Source organism: Pelodiscus sinensis, chromosome 14 (genome assembly GCF_049634645.1).
Source record: "Pelodiscus sinensis isolate JC-2024 chromosome 14, ASM4963464v1, whole genome shotgun sequence".
Taxonomy (NCBI): Eukaryota; Metazoa; Chordata; order Testudines; family Trionychidae; genus Pelodiscus; species Pelodiscus sinensis.
This window is the reverse complement of record NC_134724.1, coordinates 24966327-24984870: the sequence shown is the minus strand read 5'-3', so window position 1 is coordinate 24984870 and position 18544 is coordinate 24966327. Positions and strand designations below refer to the sequence as shown.

The following is an 18544-nucleotide window of genomic DNA, read 5'->3' as shown; positions in this document are numbered from 1 at the left end:
CTTTGTTAAATACTGGCTCAGTGGCATTTCTAATAGCTGGGTACCTTACATCTTGGGATGTTGGAATGTTCCTTTGGCTTATGAAAGCCAGGGGGTTAGCTGATGAATGAGGGTACAGAAGCCCAACTAGAGTAGCACAGGACCAACAGGACAAATGACAGGCCTGACACACGCCTTGCTCCAGTCTCGCACAACCAATTAAATACCATTGATTAAAGGGGAGTTGCTTCTGATTTATACCAGGACGAGAGGCCCCACATCATCTTTTGTTCATGTATTTAGCTTATTAAGGTTGAGCCTCTAAAATCCATGACTCTCTGGTCTGGCAACATCCATGCTCCAGCCCAGAGAAGTCTGGCTGGCCAGATTCAGAATCATAGCCCAGGCTCAGCTGGCAGTGGGGGGGCTCAGCCCCAGTGCGGGGGAAAGCATAGCCCTGGCCAGGGCTGAGCAAGCAGCCGCACAGCCTCAGTTGGGTCTGTGAGAGCAGCACAGCCTCAGTCAGGGCTGGTGCAGTGCAGGAGTGCCCTCCTGGCCAGGGCTGGTGGTGGGGAGCTCAACCCCAGCTGGGGCTGGAGTCAGCGGGGCACGCAGCCTGAACCAGCGCCGTGGCAAAGGGGGAAGGGCACAGCCACTGCTGGGGCTGGAGGCAGCGGGATACGCAGCCTGGTCCAGCGCCGTGGCAAAGGGGGGAGGGCACAGCCACTGCTGGGGCCTGGCACGGTGGGGAACGGCAGGGAGCACAGCCCCACACCCCACAAGCAGAGCCTAGAGCTTGGTATGGAGCCTGGACCTCCCATTGACCAGCAAACTCCATTGTTCAGGACCACTAAGGTCCTAAGGATGCCAGATAAGGAGGTCCGACCTGTACAATCAGAAGTGAGTCAGTTTCCCCCAGACATGAGGCTTTAGCGAGAAACTTGCATCCTCTTGTGTGTAAAAACCCCATGTGGAAAAATAAAATGAGGTAACTGGCAGTGTCCTCCTCTTTGTTCTGCTTGGACAATAGCTCCACCTACCCTGAACCTCAATGTACAGAAGGACAGGGCTTCTGCTGGATCTACTAATGGGGCACGGTCAAAAGCTGCTGCTCCCTCCTTATGCATTCCTGACCCTAGACGTGCCCAACTTGGTTTCCCCTCCACTGTCCAGGGAAGGATCACACCACTTAACAGATGGTTTCTGGTTTTCATTTGGATACAGCAAAGTAATTACATGAACCATCCTTCCAGCCCAAGAGATGGCAAATTTTCCCTACTGCTTTTCTATGCCAATGAAATTGTGACCCCTTGGTTTTCTGTGCTCTCTTCCCATATGCAGCCACCTTTCCACATGCTCTCAGAATTGCTGTTGCCTGTTACAGAAGCAGCACATGCCTTGTGCTACTACGGGAAAGGAGCAGATTTTTGTTCTTTCAGCTTCCTTACCATCATCAAAGCAAAATGCCCCCAAAAGTCAACAGTGAGAAAGCCCTGTTTTTCTCTGTCTGTACAGTCACCTGACACAAATGAAAGATTAGTAGAGTTTGTTCAGTATGTTTCGGAGCCAACTAACGTACACAAACTAACAATTCATTTTGAATGTTTATATCTTGCAGCTTTGTTTTTTCATGCAGGGGGAAAGTTAGCATTGCTACGTAGGAGCCCAGGACCCAGACCCCTTGGAGGAAAGCTCTGGCACAACTGCATAATTAGCTGTACAAAGCCTGCATCTGTTACCAAAATGAATGGCACGCACAAGGATTTAAACCTGATTGCTGCTACAATAATAACTCACTGCACAATGCAGGTATCCCTTCGACAGGGATTACCTTCCACTAGCTTTTCGTTTCCCTGTCAGCTTGTTTTTGATTCAGCTTTAGTCAGGAGTGAAACTTCACAAACACTCTGAAGCAGTGACCTAACTACAGCTGATTCTATTTACAGTTCTATTATTCTTTCTCCCTTCTGTGAAGGAAAGGCACCTAGCCATTTCAGAGCACAGAGTGGAGCAATGAGAGAAGTGAGAGCAATAGGACCTGGTGAGGATTAGAATCTGACACTGTCTACTATAAATATTTACCAGTGTGTCTTAATTTTAGCTTTGGTTGCTAAAAAGGATGCACACTGGGACTCAACCTCTGAGGTTAAAACTCCTTTTCAAAAGGCTGGGAAACCAGAGAAGCAATTCAGCATGACCTTCTCATTTTCAAGTCCGTTCCCTTTCACTATTGCGGGATTAGGTTACCTGTAACTAACCTATTTGGTCTGGCATCTCAATATCATTTGGTCATGCTATCAGTACTGTTCGAAGATCAGGGTGGGGACGTGGCAGGTTTTCATTCACGACACAGAGATGCTTTAAGAAAGGCAATGAAATGCCTGGCTTTGCTTTTAACACTGCTTCTCCAGACTAGCAAAGCCACAGCTGGGTTATTTTATCCACTTTAGAGAATAAATTACTCAGGTGCTAAAAAAGGAGTGGGGAAAACTACTCAGCAGCTTCTACCAGGGCCCAATCCAAAAAGTTAATCCTACATCACAATCACATGGGCCATGCCTAATCCTTTTGTCTATTCAGCAGAAATCGTGTTTGAGACAAAGAGTTCTATTTTAAGGATTTAAAAACTGAGAATATGTCTACACCATTGTTTAACTGCCTCTTAGGTAAATACTCAGGAGCACTAAGAAGAACCCAGTATAGGACATTATGTATCTGTGAGCACTCTGTGACTTCAGCACCATAGAAGGCCAAATGCTGCTACTATGGAAAACCCAGTCCTTATCACAAGGGTGAATGGCAGATAAGGGATTTTCAAGTACACAAATGTACACTGGGTCCCTGCAATTCAACATACATGATCAAGGTTTTCAGACACAAAACTTCCGAGCCAGTGATACACAGGGAAGACTGACATCTGTGCAGATTCTCTGCAAAATTTCCTTTGGATCTTCCAAATTAACTTCGGGTTCGCGTCCCACATCCAATCTACAGATACCCAGAAAGCTGCACAAATCGGGTAGGCTGGATCTAACTAAGGCCTGCTTTAACTTAGCCAGCCAGCAAATGCAGATTCAGCCTAAATGATTAATTAATGCAGAGCTACCCAACATGCAGCCTGCAATGTGGTTTGGGTTTACATGAGGCTCAACACGCAGCCCCCGGGTGGGAACCAAAACAAAAAAGTAGTCAATATAATGGTCTTCTTTTAATATGTGTTTTAGTAGTTACATTCCTGGACTGTCATTGCTCATTAAAAGTGCTGTGTGGGTGGAAATCAGATATATTTTGCATTTTATTAATATCAGCAGAATGGACTTAATTAGGGCCTGTGTGTTGTGTAGTGTTGCCTTAATCTTTGTATTCGTGCCCATCAATGTGAAAGAAGCTATTTGCATACATTTGCATGTATATGCAACCACACTTATGTTGCAGCCCTAGGCATGTGCTGTGAATACTGTGGCCTCCAAGGCTTCCAAAGTTGAGTAGCCCTGCAGTAATATCTATGTGAGTGAAACCACACAATCATGGTTTCCAATGACGTTGCACAGGCAAATGATAAAAGACGAACACACAACAACACACATGGGAGAACACCTTTCACAAAGTGCTCACTCTATATCTGAGCCAACAGTCCGGTTCCTCAAGGAAAACCCACCCACCACTTTCAAAAGATGAGCCTGAACGCTTAAATTCCTAACTTTGGTAGACACTAAAAATCAGGGATTAAACAGAAACACTGATTTACGACTTATTACAAGAATCTATAACTCACCAAGTCTCCTCCCCTACCTGCCTTTTCACTTCTATCCCTTCTTTCTCTCCTATGACTGGAGGTGCATTAATGGGCCACTTCACCTTGACATACATGCTAACAACTTATGCTAAACAATCTGTTCTGCCTTGTATTCAGGGCTTACTGAACCGCGGCAAACCCTGCTCGCCAGCCGCGCTGTCCGGCTGTCTGTGCACGCACAGATCGCCCGAACCTGGCTCTTCCGGGTTGCAATCTACTCGCCACGGGCATATAGATTGTATTATTTGTCGAGCCCTGCTTGTATATAATGGTGATACCTTCCCCAGGTCTGAAGAAGAGCTCTGCATGGCTTGAAAGCTCGTCCCACTTACCAATAGAAGTTGACCCAAAAAAAAGATATTACCTCACCCTCCTTGTCTCTCTAATATCCTGGGACTTCCACTGCAGCAACACTGCATGCACCTTGTATTGACATTTACCTCTGGATGACACAAGTGTAAATTGCAGTTAGCTCAGAATGAACGCATTCTGTATTCATTTTGCAGATGCAAATGACTACATATGGCCAAGGCAGGAGAGGATTCAGGTCTGCCTTTCTTTCTATGTGCCTAGGCCTGCTCTTTATGAAGTCAACTAGAGCCTTTGCACATAGTGAAAGAGAACACAAGTGTTTGACTCTTAAGTGTATTGCTACAGAGAGTCCTTTGATATAACTGCTTCACTTTGATAGGCAAACACGTGGCTCTTCTTCTGTGGGCTTGCTTGACCAGCAACAACAAAACACTATTTCATCATGAAAGCTTTCCTCTCCATGCCTCTGAAGCAAGTGTGAGCCATTCATAACAAATGGAAAAGACAAAGGTGCACCCAACCCTCCCTGTCTTTGGCTACAACCTTATCGCTAATCGACTGGTTGGGATGCCCTGCCTCTACCAGCTCCTATCTACTGTGACAGCCAGGCAGACACTATTCTGGTGCTCTCAACCTGCTGTTCCACTCTGTACATCTGAGAGAGATGTACCTGGAGATTTAACTCTGCTGGCTGGTGTTCAGGCAAGGCATCTAGCATTCTGCCACAGCTGTTATTTAAGAGAAGCCAATCTTAAAGTCCCCTCTTCAGCAAGTTTCTAAATAATAGCAGCCAGCAAAACTGGTCCGATTTGTTATGTGATGAGCAACAGCAACTTTCACTGAATAATTTATTTGATGGATTACTTTTGGAGTATGTGATCAGCGTTGATGACCACCACTATTTTTGTTGAGTCAATGGGCCCCTTGAGGGCATATTCTCCATAGAGAGCAAGCAACATTGTCATGGGTTAGAAAGGACATTTACTAAATTAAACACATGCCCCACTTGCTCCTCTAAGCCCTTATGCAATCCGTATATGGAAACCTAAGCAGCTAAATGCATACTCTTCCTGAATGCTGCTGTCCATGCATACACAATCTGTCCCTTCCAGGTTTTTTCCATTAACTTACCCTTATGTACGGTTATAAATCAAAATGAAAGAGAACAGGCTAGACTAGCAGAAGAGCAAGGAAAGGATCATAGTCCACGTTGCAAAAGGCTGCCACTCTAAATACAAGCAGTTAGGCTGTCTACACTGCTGGCTTTTGCCGGCAGAGAGTATGCAAAGAAGCACTGATTAGCATTTTGTCACGCTTCATTTGCATAATCTAGTCAACCCCCTTGTGCAAAAACGGCTCGCATAGATTATGCAAATGAAGTGTGACAAAATGCTAATCAGCACTTCATTTGCATACTCTCTGCTGGCAAAAGCCAGCAGTATAGACACACCCTTAATGACAGGCATTAATAGTGAGACTCGGGATCATGTTAACCCTTGACCTATTGAGGCCAGGATGGGTGGGACACGGTGGAAGGAAAAAAGGTTAGGAAAAAATGGAAAGAGGGGAAACAGTTGAAGACAGACAAAGTAACTGGCTTAGTGTGCAGCAAGGGAGATTCAGGTTAGATATTAGGAAAAACCTTTGAACTATAAAGGTAGTTGTACACTGGAGCAGGTTTCCAAGGAGGCTGTGGAATCCCTGACATTGGAGGATTACCAGAACAGGTTGGGCAAACACGTATCAGAAATGCTTTAGGTTTACTCAGTTCTTCCTCAGAGAGGGAGGATGGACTATCTTCCAGCCCTACATTTCTATGTTGTTATGATTCGGGAATGAACTGATGTGATCAAACCCTTTGGTGAATACACACTTAGACCAAAAGCTAATACCTAGTGTGAAAAGGCCGACAACAGTTTTAATCCCATTATAAATTTGGGGGAATCAAATGTCAAAGAAATGCACACACACCAAAGAAAACCGAGGCAAGGAAGAAACTGCACTGGATAATGTAAAGAGTTCTAAAGCTGAACAGATCTATCTGTGACTTCCGGGAACCGTTAACATGGTATATGTTAGCCAGCTAGCAGTGCACTTACCAGGTGTCGAGAAACATAAGGCTAAAGGCAGAGTGCAGCAATATCCTTCTATTTTATAAAAGCATGCATAGGTGCTGGGGGTTTGAGGAGAAGAGGTTAGGCAACAGCAGTTTTGTTCACAAAAATATTCCCAAGTCAGCATTTATTTTCCACTATGACTCATGATAAGATTAATTATTTGTAAGTGTCTGGACAACTGTTTGGTGTTTGTGAAAGTGTCTCTGAAGTTTCATGAATGTAATACAAATGATTAATTCATCCACAAATACATACTGAATGAGTGTTATTTCCTATTCATTATTCTCCTGCTTAAAAATGTTTCAGTCACCTAAACTGGGAGTGGAAACCATGCCATCTGATTTAGGCAACTACCACACATCCTGAGCATCGAACAGCCAAAGCTGGAACTTCTAAAACTACAGGTTGGAAGTTAGTCATCCAAACTCTTCAACAAATGCTTATGAATAAATAGATTTTGAGAAAAAGACTGATTCAGGAATGATTCAATAGATAAAAAAGGAGCTAACTTTGTAAGTAACAAACATTCAGAAACAGTTTGACAGGTCTAGCATGGAAGGCGGGTTTGTAGGACATATCCTGTTATGGAAAGTACTGTAGTTCACTATAGACAACAGGGTAAAACTTAGGGGGAGGGGAACTCACAAAAACCAAACTGTCACATATTCCAAGAAGAGAATATTCCTGAACCCCCAAGAACCTTACATCTCTTTTCCCTCACCCACTGGCCATCTTCAATTATAAACAGTGGGTCACTCCCAATGCTGCATACTCCAATTTTTTCAGAACAAAGTGTAAATATTCCCAACAAAAGTGCAGAAGAACAGAGGCTGGTTTGTACTAAAATGGAAAAACAAATATATATAGAGATTTCTCATTTCTTCACCTCCCCACTCCACACATTAGGTTCCCCAGCACTTTGACATCCATTACAGGAAATACATCTTGTGTGATCCCCCTGTTAAATGTTGGCTGAAACCCACTGTCTACCCAGCTCGTTCAAAGATGACATTTGACAATCATTGTTTCAGTAGAGAGTCTAATATATTGTTTCCAGAGCTCTTAATCACAATATACATTTCCTTCACATATAGCTTGAACATTTGACTCCCAGCTCAAGAGCTGCATGTAGAAAGTGATTTCTCTGTACCCCATGATCATATCAATATATCAACCGTGTCCTTAATAAACCCTGCATATTATTTTGCTCTTATGAATCAGTACGCTGGGCAGTCAGAGAATGCTGTAGCACACATGACAAGGCAGGAAAGCTGCCAGCTGCTGTTCAGCTGCAGGAACAGCTCCCGAATGCATGAACAAGCTGGCACAGCACCAGCTTGGTATCTGACAACAGCAGATTTCACACCGCTTAGCTCTGCTGCTATTGCAGAAACTATTCTAACATACAATAATAAAGTCACATATAAACGGTTTAACAAAAGCTGCATAGCTTCCTGCTATAGAGACTGGTCACAAGAACCAAAAAGCTGTACAAAGACAAGCTGTGTTAAAAGCTTCTCCTAATAAGAATGGCCATACTGGGACAGTCCAAAGGTCCATCTAGCCCAGTATTGTGTCTCCCAACAGTGGCCAATGCCAGATGCCCCAGAGGGAATGAACAGAACAGGTAGTCATCAAGTGATCCCTCTCTCCTGTCATCCATTTCTAGCTCCTGACAAACAGGAGCTATTCCTTACTGATGCTGGTTAATAAGTATTGCTGGACCTGATCTTCATGAATTTATTTAGTTCTTTTTTAAACTTCATTAAAGTCCCAGTCTTCACGACTTTCTCTGGCAAGGATTCCACAGGTTGACTGTGCTCTGAATGAAGAAATACTTCCCTTTGTTTGTTTTAAACCTGCTACGTATTAATTTCATTTGGTGACCCCATAGTTCTTATGTCATAGGAATAAGTAAATAACTTTTCCTTATTCACTTTCTCCATACATGTATTGATTTTATGGACCTCCATGATATCCCCCCTTAGTCTCCTCTTTTCTAAGCTGAAAAGTCCCAGTCTTTTTAGTCTCTCTTCATATGGGACCCATTTCAAACCCCTGAATATTTTTGTTACACTTTTCTGAACCTTTTCAAATGCCAATATATCTTTTTTGAGATGAGGTGACCACACCTATATGCAGCATTCAAGATGGATACCATGGATTTATACAGAGGCAATAAGATTTATACAGAGGTCTCTGTCTTATTCTCTATCCTGTTTTTTGTGATTCCTAACATTGTTTGCTTTTTTGACTGCCGCTGAACATTAAGTGGATGTTTTCAGAGAACTTTCCACAATGACTGCAAGATCTGTTTCTCGAGTGGTTATAGCTAAATTAATCTGCCCTGTTCCTTTCTGAAGCCGGTTAACAATGGCATGGACTAGCTGCAAGCAGCCCAAGGCAGTAATCTCAGCTTTTGCCCATAAAACCCTGCCAACACCATTAACCTGGGTCAGGTCAAAAGTGTAAAGACATTTCATGTGTCCCACCCCAAAACCAAATGACCTCATTTTTTCTGTGTAGCAACGAATACACCCTTATTCCGTCATGCTTACAAATACTGCCTATGAAATTCATCCTTGTACAAAGGGCCAGTACAAGAGGCTATGCATAATTTAAGTTCCACTTAAGCCTCAAGGTATGAGAAGCACTGACAATTTGCAACTGCAGGTGAAATCAATGGGATCCAAAAACACAGTATTTCAGAAATTTAGCATCTCAGTTTTATCTTCTGATTGTTAAATCAGCATTAATAGCGGGAGAGAAGGGAACTGTCCTACTTGACTTCCCACATTACAATTCATTCAAAAGGGGAAAAAAACCAACATTAACCAGGAGGTTTTTAAAAGCAACTTGTTGCATTAATTTTGCATTAATTACTGTTTTCTACATGAACAGAAAAGTTTCAATGAAAATAAATGTAACCTTAGAAAATCCGACGAAGTAAGATATTTTGGGAAACCAAGACAAAACACAGATAAAGGTTGGACCAAAAAGGGCTTACCAAGCACATATCAAAACTTGTTCACAAAATTCAAGTTCCCCCCCCCTCTCTATTGGGCATTTTGGTTATTGATGTTCAGTAAAACCAGGATAATCAACCAAGCCCTACATTAGCAGGGTCACAGATCAAATGCTCCTTCCATCATGTACCAACTACAGAAATGAAAAAAAGTCAACTAAAGCAACTCCCAATTATTCCTGACTTTTACAAAAGTATTTTATGAAGGCTTTTGGTTTGGTTCTTTGAACTCATCGACCTTCACTACTCCTTTACCCTGATGGGCCAGAGGACAGAGAGATAACACAGGTAGAGGAGTTTATTTTCACAAAGTGTAGGAGGTATGGAAAAAGGGGTGTTTACAACCCAGATGGATTTTTCCTTTTAACTCTGAAAGTTCTTTGTACCCCCATCACAGAGACTTGGTGTTATATCTACTGTACAACATTTAACATACTGTGGTTTAAATTGCAAAAGTGATGTTTCATGTCATATTAAATGTATGTGGATGGTGAAGTTTGTATGCATGAGACACATTTATATAATATGATATCATATGGAAAACATTAGTTGTCTGTGCTGAACATCTAGGCGGTGAAGTCTCTGCTATTTATACCTGTAAATATTTCTAATGCATGTACTGCTGTAGTATCAAGGTGCAACTGTATGCATTTACATGTTCAGCATGTAGTGAATCCAAAAATATGTTAAGCAAACTTGAAAAAATAGCCATTTGTTCTCAGATCAAATCGTTTTTAGAGCAGCTCATGTTGTCCTACCTCTCAGAACACTACTACAGCGGCTGTGAGGGAGAATAGTGAACTATGATTAAAGCAAGTTGTACTACATAGGAGCCAAGGGAGCAAAAGGCCTCTGTGAGAAATGGTTAGCCTCACATGCATTCTAAAATGTTTAATCACCAAATAACTCAAGTCTCACATCAAGTATTTCAGCATGAAACAAAGAGGGCTTACACCTCACACCATACTGGTAGCTAACATTACCAATCACTCGGGGAACACAATCACACTTATCTGGGTCAAATTAAGGAGTTAAATATTGAATAAATGACTAATCATGTACTCCGTACAATTTGTATGGAGTACACACACAGGCTACGTCTAGACTTCAAGCCTCTTTTGAAGAAGAGCGTCTAGACTGCAAGCAGTACTTTCGAAAAAGCAAGCCGCTTTTTCGAAAGAAAGCACCCAGGCAGTCTGGATGCTCTCTTTCGAAAAAGCCCTGTTTGCATTCAAGAACGCCTTTTTTTGAAAGAGCACTTTCGAAAAAAGACGTTCTTCCTCGTGAAATGAGGTTTTCCGCCGTCGAAAGAAAAGCCGCGTTCTTTCGATTTAATTTTGAAAGAACACGGCTGTAGTCTAGATGCAGGTGAAGTTTTTACAAAAAAAGGTCTACTTTTTTTGAAAAAACCCTTGAGTCTGGACACAGCCTTAGTTGATAAGGGGCAGCTGTGGATCTTCAGTTTAAATACAGTAAGAGGCCACTGGCTGCACCTCTGCCTTTTAAATGTAGTAAGAGCCAGGCGGCTCTTACTACATTTAAAAGGCAGAGTCGCTGCAGTACGGACCCAACATAGGCTGGGACTTGCACTGTGGCTTTGCCTCCCCTACCCCAGCCCCGTGGAGACAGTATCAAGGGGAACTAGCTTTTAAGCTGGCTCGCCTCAGCACCAGTTCTCATCCCGTCCCCCGTCCCTCCCCACCTTGCCTCTAATCGAGGCAGCAAGGTGTGTGGGGGTGGAGGAGAGAACACCATTCACACTTCTGCCTTCTCCTCCTCATAATTTAAGTGACTTCACTGAGGTTGGAAGGCCAAGGTCCCAGTAACAAAAGCCACTGCCGGAAAATAAATGCATCAGCAAAACATTAGTCGGGATGGGACACAGGATTTCTCACTCAAGCAAGGGAGATTTTCCATAACTGTCTTTTAGAACATGAAGGTGCTGGACTAACACTGCAAAAACAAAATGCTTAAAGATGTTGGTCAGCCTGTTGATTATTCAGCTAAGTTCACACTTATATTATCTACATGGTGTACATATTTAACCTAAAACCATGCAATTGGTCAGTTTTCATTATCTGCAACACAATGGCAAGAGATTCTGGAAAAATGGGCATGAAGTTGCATGCCTAACATGAGAATATAATTACAGCAATTAACTCTACATTCATACAGCATTCTCTAAGAAAGCATGGCGTACGTGAGAGTTTAAGAGCTTCACTCTTAGGCATTTAACTTCAAGGGAGCCTGGCAGTTGTTAATCTATCCCCTGGGAATACCTGTATAATTTATTTCACAAAGGGAATAACTTCTTCTCAACTGACTTGTGAGTGCAACAGTTCCAAGCTTTCTGTTTGGAGAGCAAACCCAATCCATTAAAATATTAGTCAACACTAGCCTTTGGCCAGAGAGATGATGTGCAAGTTGTCACCAACCACTGTAAACCTCTTTTTCGGTACTGACAGCATCACCTGCTACACTCTCACCCCTATTCCATTCCCAGAGCAGAAACCCACAAGTGGCTGTCTTGGACAGTGCTACCTCTATGGCCCTGCACACACTAGTCACAGCAGCACCACTAACATAGATGGATAGAAAAGTATTGTTGTTATTGAAGCAATGACTACTAGACGTATGAAAAATGCTGGATCACATACTGCCAACATAGAGCAGTACTGTCCACGAATGGGAGAAAATCCTTTACTGGCCTGCAAAGGATATCTGATTTTATTTCTTAACACCTGCTTCAACCTTAACTATTTTATTATTTTTCTATATATAAATTAATTATGCCCATTATTAAAATAGCAAATAAATAGTATAGACTATAGGAGAATGTGTCTCATTGCCCCCATGTGGGTTACAACTCAATATCTGAGCTCTGTAGATTTCAATAACTGCCAAAATACACTTCTCTATTTACAGCTACAGGTTGGACCTCCCTGGTCTGGCACCCTGGGGACCCAACTGGTCCAGGATAAGGGATTTTGAAGCACCAAGGGAGGTCATTTCTGGCCCTCCTGCTGCCAGCCCCACTGCCTATTCTGCCATCTTCCCCACTGGCTTCTGTTCCCCTCCACCAGCTGAGCTGCACTCTGGGCTTCCTGGCTCCCTCTACCCAGCTGACCCATGCACCAGGTTTCCCCCTCCCCCAGCAGCTTTCCGGCTCCCCAGAAAGCCCAGCTGGGCCGCACACCAAGCTCCTGTTCCCGCTTCCCCCCTCCCCTGCATCGTGCCAGGCTGCCGGTCCCACTGAAGCACGTCGGGACTCTGATTCTGGAACATCTGTGGTCCTGTTGGACCATGAATATTGCTGTACCAGAGAGTGCCTGTTTAGTAACTACAGGTTGCACCTCTATATTCTATAGAACATTCAGGACTGTGTTAATGGGCTGTAGTGGTACCCAGAATTGTGTTCATGGTGTAATTTATCTGTTTTTCAGGATGAATCAGATCATACAAATGCTTAATTTAACTTTAAGTGTTTACCTTACATTTGCCCAGATCGGAATACCATAACTTGCTGAGAACGCAGACATGCATCTTACATTCTAGTTTCTCTGTCTGGTCAGGATTTCTGATAGGGTTGCCTTTAGATAAGAACATAAAAATGGCCATAATGGATCAGACCAATGGTCCTTTATTTATAAAGGCCCAGTAACCTTTATTCCGACCTCAGCCAATGCCAGGTACTTCCAAGAGAATGGACAGAACAGGTTCTGATCCATGCCCTGTTGCCCATTCCCAGCTTGAGACAAAACCAAGGCTAGGATCATCATCCATGCCCCTTCTGGCTAATGGCCACTGATAGACCTATCTTCCATTAATTTATTGAACCTTGTTAAAGTCTTGGCCTTCACAACATCCTATGGCAAAGAGTTCCACATGTTGATTGTGCATTGGGTGAAACATACTACCTTTTGTTCATTTAAATCTGTTGCCTATTAATGAGAATATGATAATAAGCAGCGTAAGTGATAATACACACACAGAAAACTGAAGCTGAAATGAAGATCCATTTGCTTTCACAGATTTAGAGAAAAGGCAAATGGAAAGCATTGATTTGTACCAACACACTTCAGCTTACAAGGGTTAGCATTTCCATATTTTCCACTGAAAGGACTATTGGTTTTTCTATCTTCCACATATCCTTAGTTCTATCCTTAGATCACACATAAGAGGATAAACTCTTTTCTTCTATGTTTCAAAATAACTTATATATCCTGTTATCTAAAGCAAACCTATCATTTTTATAGCTTTGCCTAGGCACACAGTAACAAATCAAGGTTAAGTTGGTGTTTACATACAAAAAAATAAAATAAAATAAAATCACATTTTTGAGCCTTATACAACACTGCCATAAAATTTCACTAGACGGTGTAATATGTTTTACAAGCTCATAAGATAAGATGTACCCACATTTTGTTCCAGGATACCACCTACATACTAAACAATGCCATAAGTTCAAGGAGTTAGGAATATCACATATATATTATGGTAGTTCACTACAAAACTGTACCTTGGGTTGGCACACATCCTTACCCACACGTACTAGACACCTCAAAGAGTCCATCAGTGAATCCATTAGCAATAACAGAAAGATGCTTCCTCAGCTCCTATTTTCTGAGACTGACCTCAAAATTGTGACACTGTCCATTGAAGGTGCTATCCACTCAAACCTAAACCACTAAAATGTGTCCCACTATTAGATTTTCACAAAAGCTTTCATACATGTCTTGACTAGAAAAAGGCTAATGGTATTTTTTTAAAACTATAATCTCAAAGTCGATTTTTATGCCCATTACAACTTGAAATATAGTTTACAGAATGACTGAAGTTTCATCTGTGACATTTAAAATATAATGACTTTTCTCCAGTAATGTTCACTTCTTTAGAGACACATCTAAGTTTGCGTCTATGTTTGTGCTACCAATGGACTCAGTCTGTCAAACATTTAGGCCAAGATTTCTAGTTCAATGCAATACTATAATATCATACATTTATTACACCGAAGTTCCATTGTTCTTCAAAGAAATGGTTCTCTCTTCATAGAAATTAAACAATAGCAAGTGTAGCCAAAAGTTTGTTCACAGAATCCCTGGGAAGAATTACAAATAGAAGTTGGCATGCTGACTGAAACTACTCAATTATTGTTACTATTGCTCATTTGGAATCTAATTTCACTTTCCAGAAGACAGGACATGTGCAGAAACAGTATTTTAATCATCCATAATACTCCAACAAAGGCTGCCAGTGTTCTGCACAAATTCCTCCTTTTGTCCAAATGGGGGGAAAAAAAACCTGCCTGTTTCCCTACGCCATCCAAAAGTTCACTATCAGCAAAGACTTGAGCATGGAAAATATCAGTCCAAGATGTAAATTTCATAAATTTATAAGCATGTAAATATGGAGTATAAGGGAAGGGCTTTTTGGCCACTATGCTAATTATATGTATAAAAATAAGGCCTTCTCCAAGAAAACTGCATGGAATTTTTCTTCCATTTAACAATGGCAAATGTGGGAGGTCAACCATGTCCCTTAAACTAATAAGGATTGGCCTGTTTATAAGAAAACAAAGACTTTCTACAGCATTATCAGCTACAAATAGGGGAACGTGCAAGCAAGAACTGCCTAGGATCAGTTTTAGAGTTACACAACTTCATTTTTGGCATTTTTTCCTGGCAATGTTGTGAAAAAATAAATGTTGGAGCCCTGCCCTTTTGGCTTGGTCCCTCATTCCCTTCTCTGAAGATACACCTCTCTTCATATAAAGTGTAACGTGACCCAAATAGCACGTTGTTATAATCTATAAAAATAGAAGAGGGAGATAAGCAAGTTCACACAATTTAAATCAGATCATCACCTTATATGCCTTTTGTTCAAATAAAAATCCAGTTGTTTGCTGAATAAGTGATGGGGAAAAAAACCGAACACTTGTGTTCAGAGTAGAGTAGTTGCTACAGAAGGATTTTCAGTCTCAGACATGCCAGTCCTTTGGGATTTCCATGCATTAATACAAATGCATTAAAGACTTAAATTCCAACCTTTAGTTTTCAGGTGCAAAAAGCTTTAAATTATAAAATTTTTATACTTATTGAAAATAAAGGCATGCATTCCCCATCCACCAGCAATTTTCCCTAGACCTCCAAATAGCCTGAATTTACGGATTACTAAGTTTTTCTATTACAGAAGTAGCCCTTCGGTGGAAGACTGTTTTCCTCATCTCTTTACATAGTAGCAGACAAAAAAAAAACCCTGAAAATATTCTGCTTTATCCAGGATTATTTAAATGGCTTTCCTAAACACAACAATTAAAATTCTGAAATGAAATTTGACAGAGGAGCAGGAAAAGTGTGAAACTAAATATATATTTAATCTGATTCAGTCAACATTGGACATAGAATACTTCACTAACATAGTACTGTAGTCCCATGGCCTTAAATAACAAGATATTTTATATTTACCATGCCAAGTTATAAAATGAAGTCAGGTAATCTAATAGCCTTAATAACAACATTAATGCCATCTCATCCATGGAATTTTGACCCATATCCAAGAGACATGGAAGGAAATTACCTTTAGTGGTAAAATGCCTTTAATTTTCCATCCCTACATTTAAACATTAATTTATAATACAAGAAAATATAAGCCTCTGCTTTTGATGACTATTTGTCCCTATGTGGCCCCATGAGATTGAAAGACAGGCTTGCTGCAAAATATCAGCCCCATCACAGTTTGGGTTTTTTTTTAAATTATTTTTAAAGGCAAATTAAAACCTGTAACTTTCTGGTAGAGCATTTTAGTAACGAACTGATTTTACATTGTTTTCTGTTAACTTGGCTTACATAACTGTCCAGAATGTCCAGGAATTTTAAAGCAATGAAGACTTAGGCTAATGACCAATAATGGTCTGCAACTTTTCTGTAAGCCTCTCAAGTCTGAACAAGTATAAAAAAAATGGCTCAAGTCGAAGGGCATCACTAGGCAACATTAGGTATTAAAGTCACATGGTCCTACATGCAAAAAACCACATGATCTCAGCACTGTCTGCATAGCAAATATCAGAACATTTCCTTTATGATAATGAAAAACTCTTCCTCTCCGATTATTCCCAAATAAGAGGCAAGAATGGGAAAAGATTGCCTCCACATAAGCTAACAGAAGACTTACAACTAATGACCATTCTGAACAAGATTAACATAATAAAAGTGCCTTAATTACAAGTGGATATTAAAATCTAAGCAGAACAGAGATAATGAAGCTTAAAGTCTATAAAGGAGAAATGCATGAAAAAGCAATAGAAAGTAAGGTTATGAGATTTATTGTTAAAAAATCCCTATATTTAAAATACAATAAACCATAAGAAAGAGCACTTTTGGAAACTGAAGTCGACCACATTACAACGAAAAGCCTTGTCAACATTTCGTCTGTGATTTAGACTGTGACTGAATAAAGAAATTCACACTTTTAAGGAGTTACTACCAATTTAATGTAAATGTAAGACAAAATTACATCAGTGAAATGGCACTCGATTGAGAAAGCGTATTGGGAAGTTTTATGACAGTGCAGGGATAACATATGTTACATCTATATTATGTAATTAAGCCCCTGCTTCTTTACAGCTGGCTTCTATTTTGAGAAAGGAACAAGTGAAAGCTAGGTAACTTGATGGAGAAACTCAATCTCTCTGCTGAGGTCATACAGCTAAAAGGATTACCAGGTCAAAATTATAGCAGATGTAAAGATGTCTCATTCTGAAAAATCCTAAGGGAACATATTAACTCATAAGTAGCACTGCAATTACAAAGTAAAGGGATTACTCTGTCTTAAATGCTCAAAAGCTGGCATGTAAAGTAACATTTTAGTATGTCTTTTTAACTTAAGAAGCAAAAGCACTGAACACTCAAAGTGACAGAAGCCTTTCAGAGTGCTAGACTGGTTAAGACGGCATCGAATTATTTCAAGAAGCACAATGTTACTTAGACAGTACCTTCTTCCTTCTATTGCTTTATATACCAACTCAGAATCTCACTGAATAAGATGCAAATTACTAAGGCTACGTCTATACTGCACCGGAGTTCAAAATAAGATATGCAATTTGAGCCTTGCAAATTGCGTATCTTATTTTGATCTCATTTTGAAATTGCCAAATTACGAAATAAGCTCTCTCAGCACAGCATCAAATTTTGAAATAACCCACTATTCTAAAATGTCCCTTACTCCTCATGGAATGAGATTTACAGAGACGTTAGAACAGTGAGCCTGAAATAATGGGCTTGCTGAGAAGACGCAGGATAGCTATTTCAGGATATTCCAGTATCCCAAAATAGCGTTGCAGTGTAGATGCGGCCTAACAGATTCTCTTTGCCTTCTTTAACTAGGTGGATTTATGTAATAAAAAGATTGCCTGCTGCTATGAGAGGTTTATTATTTAATGGATTTTGGTTCAGAAAGGATTTAAGCAAGTCCTTTTCCCCCGTGTTTTCTCTTCCAATCACATTCAACATTTACCAGACTCCATGACAAGTCAATTAAGAAAAAGTAACACACATAGATAATATCTACCATCATTTTATACACTAGGAAAATCACATTCAGTACAGCAGGGCTTCTCAACTTTGGAAGCCCCGGGGGCCACAATGATACTCACAGCACATGCCGAGGGCCACAACTTAAGTGCGGTTGCATATACATGCAAATAAATGCAAATAGATTCTTTCACACAATGCCTCGGTGCTCCCAGCACCTCTTCCCTGGGGGCTAGAAACACTGACACCCTGTACCCGTCTGTACCAGCCCGCCCGTCCATTTGAGCCTTTCAATGCTCACTCCGCCTGGAAGATGCCTCGCCATTGTGGAGCGTGTTCTCAGTGGAGGTCATGTTCAAAGTATCCCACTTGTGGGCTGCATGTTGAACCCTGTGTAAACTCAAACTGAAGCATGGGTCACAAACAAACAGGCCGTGGGCTGTATGTGTCCTGCGGACCACATGTTGAGTAGCCCTGCTGTACAGCAATCAGCTACCCTAATAACAGGCAACTGTTCTGAAGTACCCAATTATAAAACTGAAGTGATAAAACTTCTAGATGGTCCTTCTGTTTGTATCGTTTTGTGGCTCAATAATTGGTATTGTGTGGTTAAAAAAAGAAAGGAAAAAGGTATTTAGAGGTCATGATTAACACCTGAAGTCTTTAATTGCTCCATCCAAGGCACCCATTCTCCTGTTTCATAGCTACATGCAGCTCGCTCCCTCTAAAAAACAGGCATGAACAATAATCACTAACTTACCCAAAGACCATACGAGCTTACAGAACA

The 18544-nt window shown here is 41.1% G+C and overlaps 1 protein-coding gene across 3 annotated transcripts in view; it reads right to left on the bottom strand.

Annotated features, from left to right (window-relative positions):
• The window catches only part of LEO1 (LEO1 component of Paf1/RNA polymerase II complex), a 64113-nt gene that overhangs the window by 15479 nt on the left and 30090 nt on the right, over positions 1-18544 (bottom strand). Inside the window, exon 13 of one of the 3 annotated variants that reach the window (XR_012895763.1) lies at positions 16695-18481. The exons of the other annotated variants lie outside the window; for them this stretch is intronic. The gene's annotated coding sequence lies outside the window, so the exon portion shown is untranslated. Of the gene's footprint in view, positions 1-16694; positions 18482-18544 lie in introns of those variants that run through there. 3 annotated transcript variants of the gene reach the window in all.